The sequence below is a fragment of the Gracilinanus agilis genome, chromosome 6, assembly GCF_016433145.1.
Source record: "Gracilinanus agilis isolate LMUSP501 chromosome 6, AgileGrace, whole genome shotgun sequence".
Classification (NCBI taxonomy): Eukaryota; Metazoa; Chordata; class Mammalia; order Didelphimorphia; family Didelphidae; genus Gracilinanus; species Gracilinanus agilis.
Window position 1 is genome coordinate 297,622,348 of NC_058135.1, and position 6,000 is coordinate 297,628,347.

Sequence of the window (6,000 nt, forward strand, 5' to 3'; positions counted from 1 at the left end):
CGAGATTCCTATTATCCGTGGATCACAAAGAGATGCACCTCCAGGGCACACGTGATAGCTTCGGGCTGCATCTCCGGCATCCATCTGTTCCCTAAACCAAGAGGGTCTCAGGCAGACCCCGCACCCCACCGAATACCTAAGTGCTGACCACCCCGAGTCACATCCACGCCATGACATAATCTCACGTACTCACTGTTGTAAGGGGTATAAAACCCCCTGAACTGAGGCTTCTGGGAGCAACCGCCCAGGGTTGTTCCACTCCTGCTGTCTTGCTGGCCATTTTGCTGGCTATCTTGCTAATAAATCTCTCTTTACTTTTAAACTAAGTTTCCGCGGAGTCTTGCAAAAGGTATCCTTCCAGAACCCAGGGGTTCACCATTGTACCCCACAACACCTGGTTGTAACCCCATAACATTAGGTGCTACAGGCTTCTCTCTGCCCACTCTCTACCGCCCATCTGTAATTGACCTCCTGCCCCTCTCCTCCGACCCCCCTCCCCTTCCGCAGAAGAGTCCTGGATGGAGGAATCCAGCTTTAATCTCCCTGCCTCAGCTCCATCCGAATTCTTCTCAAGCCCAGCTTGTCCAAAGCAGTTAGTCTTTTCCCCAAACCCTCCCTCTCTGTCCCCATTCTCCCTGCCCCCACAGGCTCATACCCTAGGAGTTGTCCTCTCACCCCCACCTCTATCCAAGAGGTGCCAAAGTTCATTGATTTCACCTTCTTAATTTGTCAATTTCGAGCAACTCTTGAAGATTTCACCTTTGACCATCTCTTGTCAATTTCACCTCCTCCAAACACACCTCTTCTAGATTTCACCCACAACTGTTGTCAATTTCACCTAAATCTCTTGCTGATTTCATCTCTGACACCTCCTGGATTTCACCCCCCTTCTCTCCTCCAAGAGGGCCACCTCTCAACCCCTCTTTAATTCCAGTGCCTTTTAGTGCTAGAACACAGCAAATACTTGATAAATGCCTGTGGACTGGCTGGATCCTCACAATCTACTGTCCAGTCATCATGGCCCACTTAGAGTTCCCCAAGTGGAATGAGCTCGAGTGCCCCCTTGTGTAGAAGGGCTAAGGTAGTCTTCCCCCTCCCCCAGATGCTAGCAATACTTTGCATTTGTCTGTCCATCTAGTCACTGACCTTTTGTGTCCTGATTTATAGATTCGTTGTCTCCTCACTGGAATGTCAGCTATTTGGGGATTGGGACTATTTTTCCTTTTCAGCCTCCACAACTTTAAGCACAGATATGTCTGACTCTTCACGACCTCATTTGGGGTTTTCCTGGCAAAGACCCTGGAGTGCTTTGCCATTTCCTTTTTCAGCTCATTTTATGGATGAAACTGAGGCCAACAGCAGGATAAGTGACTTGCTCAGGATCGTGTAGCTATTGTCTGAGGCCAAATTTGAACTTCCTAACTCCAGGCCCAGCACTCTGTGTACTATGGAGCCACCTTGCTGCCCCGACCTAGCATATAGGAAGGATTTAATAAATGCTTGTTGATTATTGACATCACAGAAATGCCTTTATTCCCCATTTTAGCTCCTGTCATGTTCTCTGAAGCAACTGCTCAAAACTGCCTTTGTCTTTATGGAGTGCAATGTCTACCACCCTCCAGAAATGGGGGCATTTGGAGGAAGAGTGAGTTGCCTGAGTCCCATCAGGCAAAGAGAATCAGCTGTTTTGTACAGAATAAAGTCAGGGTGCCACCAGGATGTGTAGGAGCTCCGTCTGTACCCAGGGCGGTTGGCCATGTGCGGCTGGAGTGCACAAGAAGAGGTGAGCTTGATGGGATCCGAGTCTTCAAGGTAGAAATGATGCTTGAACCGTGGGATTAGATGAAATTATGAAGAAGGAGAAAGCATAAGCAAAAGGGATGAGCACTGAGGCAAGAGCTTTGTGACGTGATGGTCCAGCCAAGAAAACAGAAGATGGAGAGTGATGGGAAATGGAAAAGTAGGAGAGCACCATCTCAGAGAGGTATTCTGGGAGGAAGGAGGCCAGCACTGAACAAAGCTAAAGAGAAGACACCAAAAACTCCTCAGACTGGGGACTTCAGAGATCCTTTGTGAGGGAAGTCAAAGGCCAGGTGCCCAGAGGAGCTAAAAAAAAAAAGAGGCTGGCAGTATGGATGGTGCTTTCTAGAATTTGGCTGCCATTGGGAGGAAGGATAAAGTCTTTCTGTTTCTTTCAGGAGGACGGAGTAAGTACATTCAGACAGCACAATACAAATGCTGTAACTATGTAATAGAGAGAGCCAAAATGATTGTGTTATGGGCAGGGCAGAGGAGTCTAGGGAGTAGCTGTGTGGCCCAAGCTCAGGCATTCCCAGTTGGTCCTACTTATCCCCAGAGGGTGTTTTCATCCCAACCTTTGGGAAGGGGACTTGCAAGAAGGAAGGGTGGGGGCCTTTGAAGGCAGAGAAAGATGTTAGAAGTGAAGCCACAAGGACCTGCAGGGGAGTTGGGGCCTTGTGAGGCTAAGAAATGACCAGGAGGAGGCAGGCACGTCCCATCAGGCCCCAAAGAGGAAGCTGCAGCTGCCCACTCCTGAGAACTGGGATGAGTCGACCTGGTTACACCTGGAAAACTGAACTGGCTCATCTGCCAGCAGCCCTCCTGTACACATCCTTATTTCTGTCGTTGATATTAAACAGTTGTTTAGGGGAGTATGAGGGAGGCTCGCCTTTGGTGTAGCAGGGAGGGCCCTTGTGCCAAATGAATATCGGAATTTCTTTACATTCATTCTTTTTCTCTCCTCCCTTTCCGCTGCTCCCTGTTTTAGTGAGCAATCCAGGGTCAAGAGAGGGACCTTCTCAGATGGAAGTCATACTGTGCCAGAAGCTCTGGCCTTCCCTCCTCTCCCCTCTTCCCACTAGAAGGCAAGCAGGAGAGAGGGAAAGCCCCAGGACTCTTCCAGGGCTCTAGGGATGGCTCGCCACTGCCCCCTCGTGATTCTACTCAAACAGGCATCCTCTGGTCAGTGGGGGAGGAAAAGAAAGGAGAGGAGGGAAAGGGCCTGAGTGAGGGATGGGGAGTCACCGAAGCCATAAGAAGAGAGCTGAGCTGGTGGCAGGCGAAGGACTCAAGCAGGAAGCAGATGGCAAGCCTTGTTCTCACCCCGCCAGGTGCCTCCAGTCAGCTGAAGTGAATGGCAGCTACTGCAGCCGCCCAGTTAGTCTCTTAAGACACTGCAGCGCAAGTGAAGAGTCCTCTGGGTCTGTCTCTGCTGAGAAACAAACAAACACGTGACGCGGTTCCTTTTTTGTTTGTTTAAAACCCCAGAACAACTCTTCTTCTGAAGCTGGAGGCCTGGCCCAGATCCTGCACGTGGTGCCCTCACTTGGACCCCAAGGAAGGGCCCACTTCACATGGACCCCCCTCAGGCACTTCAAAGTCGACATGTCTGAAACAGCCCATTGTCTTTGCCCCCAGATCTACCCCCTCTTTCTTCTGGGGGCATCGCCATGCTCTCCTGAAGCTGCCAACTCTAGGACCTTCCCTAATCTTCCATGTCCCACCGGGTGCCAGTCTTGCCAGTCACACACCAGCTTCCGGAAGTCTCCAGCCTCTGCCCTGTCCAATCACCAATGGATCAATGAGCATCCATGAGCTGCTTCCCATGTGCCAGGCCCTGTGCCCAGGCAGGGTAGGACACAGAGACAAAAGAGCCCTCCGGGAGCTCATGTGCCACCAGGGAGCTGACCTAAACTATTCATAGAATGTGAGAGCCGAAAGCAAGGTGGCCTGGAGATGGCGGGCCCCACATCTGAGGGCATTGGGAAGGGCTTCCTCCAGGAGAGGCCACTCGGGCCGAGTCCTGAGAGAGGCAGAGCCTGGCAGTGGTGGAGGGAGCGTGTTCCAGGCCTGGGGGGCAGCCAGGTAGAGGCACAGCTCGGACATGGAGAGTTGTGGGGGAGAAGCAGCGACAGCCCAGCGTGGAGGAATGGGAGAAAGGAGAGAGACCAGCATATCAGAAGGCCCCAAAGTAGTAGGGGCTGGGCTGGGAAGAGGCTTACATGCCAGGCAGGGGCAGTCCCAATTGGTCTGCCAGGGGACCGAATCGAGGGGAGTGGGCAGCCTCCTGGTCAGACCTGCACTTTAGGAAGTAGCAGAAGGGAGGACAGCGTGGGCTGGAGGCAGGGAGACCCAGGAGGAGGCTGTTCTAAGAGCCCAGACAGTGTTGGGGGGAGCTTGAGGTGACATTTATATACATGCTGGGCACTGTGCTGAGTGCTTGACAATTATTTTCTCATTTGAGCTTTTCTTAAGGCCCTAACCTCTATTTAAGTATCAGTTCCAAGGCAGAAGAGTGGTAAGGGCTAGGCAATTGAGGTTAAGTGACTTGCCCAGGGTCACACATCCAGGACTTGTCCAAGTCCACCTATGAACCCAGGTCCTGTGCCTGTCTATCCACCGAGCCACCTACCCGCCCCATAGCTCATTTCCTCTTTACAACAACTCTGCGAGGTAAGTGCTATGATTATCCCTATTTTATAGAAGAGCAGCCTGGAGTAGACAAAGAGGAAAATTACTTGCCTGGGGTCACACAGCTAGCAAGCCTCTGGGGAGGGATTTGAACTCGGGTCTTCTTGACTCCAGGACCAGAGCCTTCTCTACCGTGTTGCGTAGCTGGAACAGATTGGATATGTGATGGGAGTAAGGGAGAACATCGAGGTTTCTGCTGGTGTTAGGGTCCGAATGGATCGCCACCCAAGGAGCACTCGGAGGCAATGCAATCCAAGCAAAGAGAAGTCTTTATTTCTAGTGCGCGCTAGGGGAGCTCAGCAAAGGAGTTCCAGGGGGGGGCATAGTCAGAGTAAAGATTATATATGTTTGGGGTGGCGGGTAAGGTCTGGGCTGGTCATTAAGGGGGGGTCAAGGGATGGCGGGTAAGGTGGTGGGTGTTGACAGACTCAGGGGCGCCCTGTAGTTCCTGAAGTAGCCTTTGTAGTTAATGGTTTTTGGCCGTCTCCCCAAGCATGTAGGGTCTTTATGCTACATTTGGGAGCCTAATAACACCCTATTGTTAGTGACCATGGATTTCTCTAAGACATCCTGACTTGTTAGTAACTTTAGGTTTCTCGGAGCCATCCTGATCTGGGAGTCCCTAGCTTGTGTTTGCTTGTGGTTGCTTAGTTTCTGTGTCATAACTTTGGGGTTCTACACTGGGAGTGACTAAAATGACGGTGGTGCCCTCGGGTAGAGCCTAGGGAGGCTGGCGAGAGTTGGGGGTGGGAGAGAGAAGGAGTTTGCTTTGCTCAGTCATTGGTGATGGGAGATGGGAGGTTAGGAGAGTGGTTAAGGCTGGACAATGTAAGGGGGAAAAAGGGGTTTTATGGGTTCAATATATTAAAAGATGGTCACCAGAGGATTGAACTATTATCAATCCTCAATTAGGAATAATCTCAAGTCAAAATTGACTTTTATGGAAGTTTATTTACAATTAAGGAGAGAGAGGAAGTAAGGAAATAAGAATCTAAGCCAGCAGGTAATTTACTACGATCCTCTAATTAATCCAGGTAGATCTTAACCCTCAGCCGAGAGTCAGAGGGCCAGAGGCCCGGAGATGAATGGAGCAAACTTCATTCACAGAGTCTACTAAAAGAAATTTCTTAAGAGAAGTTCATGAAGATTCAGTCAGTCTTTAAACTCACCACGTGGAATTCAAAGAAGATACTGAAAGCCGTCTCACCAGGGTCTCAGCGTTCTAGCACTCCTCCACGCACCAGAAGAGCTCCATCACCAGACGCCTTCTTCCACCGAAGACCTCTCACTCACTCAACTCCCTCTCTTTAAAGGGCTCACTTCCTGTGTCTCCCTCCTAATTTGCATGTCCAATCACAATAGACACTTCTCATAATACTGCCTAGGGGGCAGTAGGTTGATTCTGATTCATCCCTCACTCTAGCACAAATGGGTTAGGACCTCCCAGAATTAGAGGTGTTCTCACCTTTGGTGATTAAATCTAAATATGGGCAGTGTAGACTTAATCTA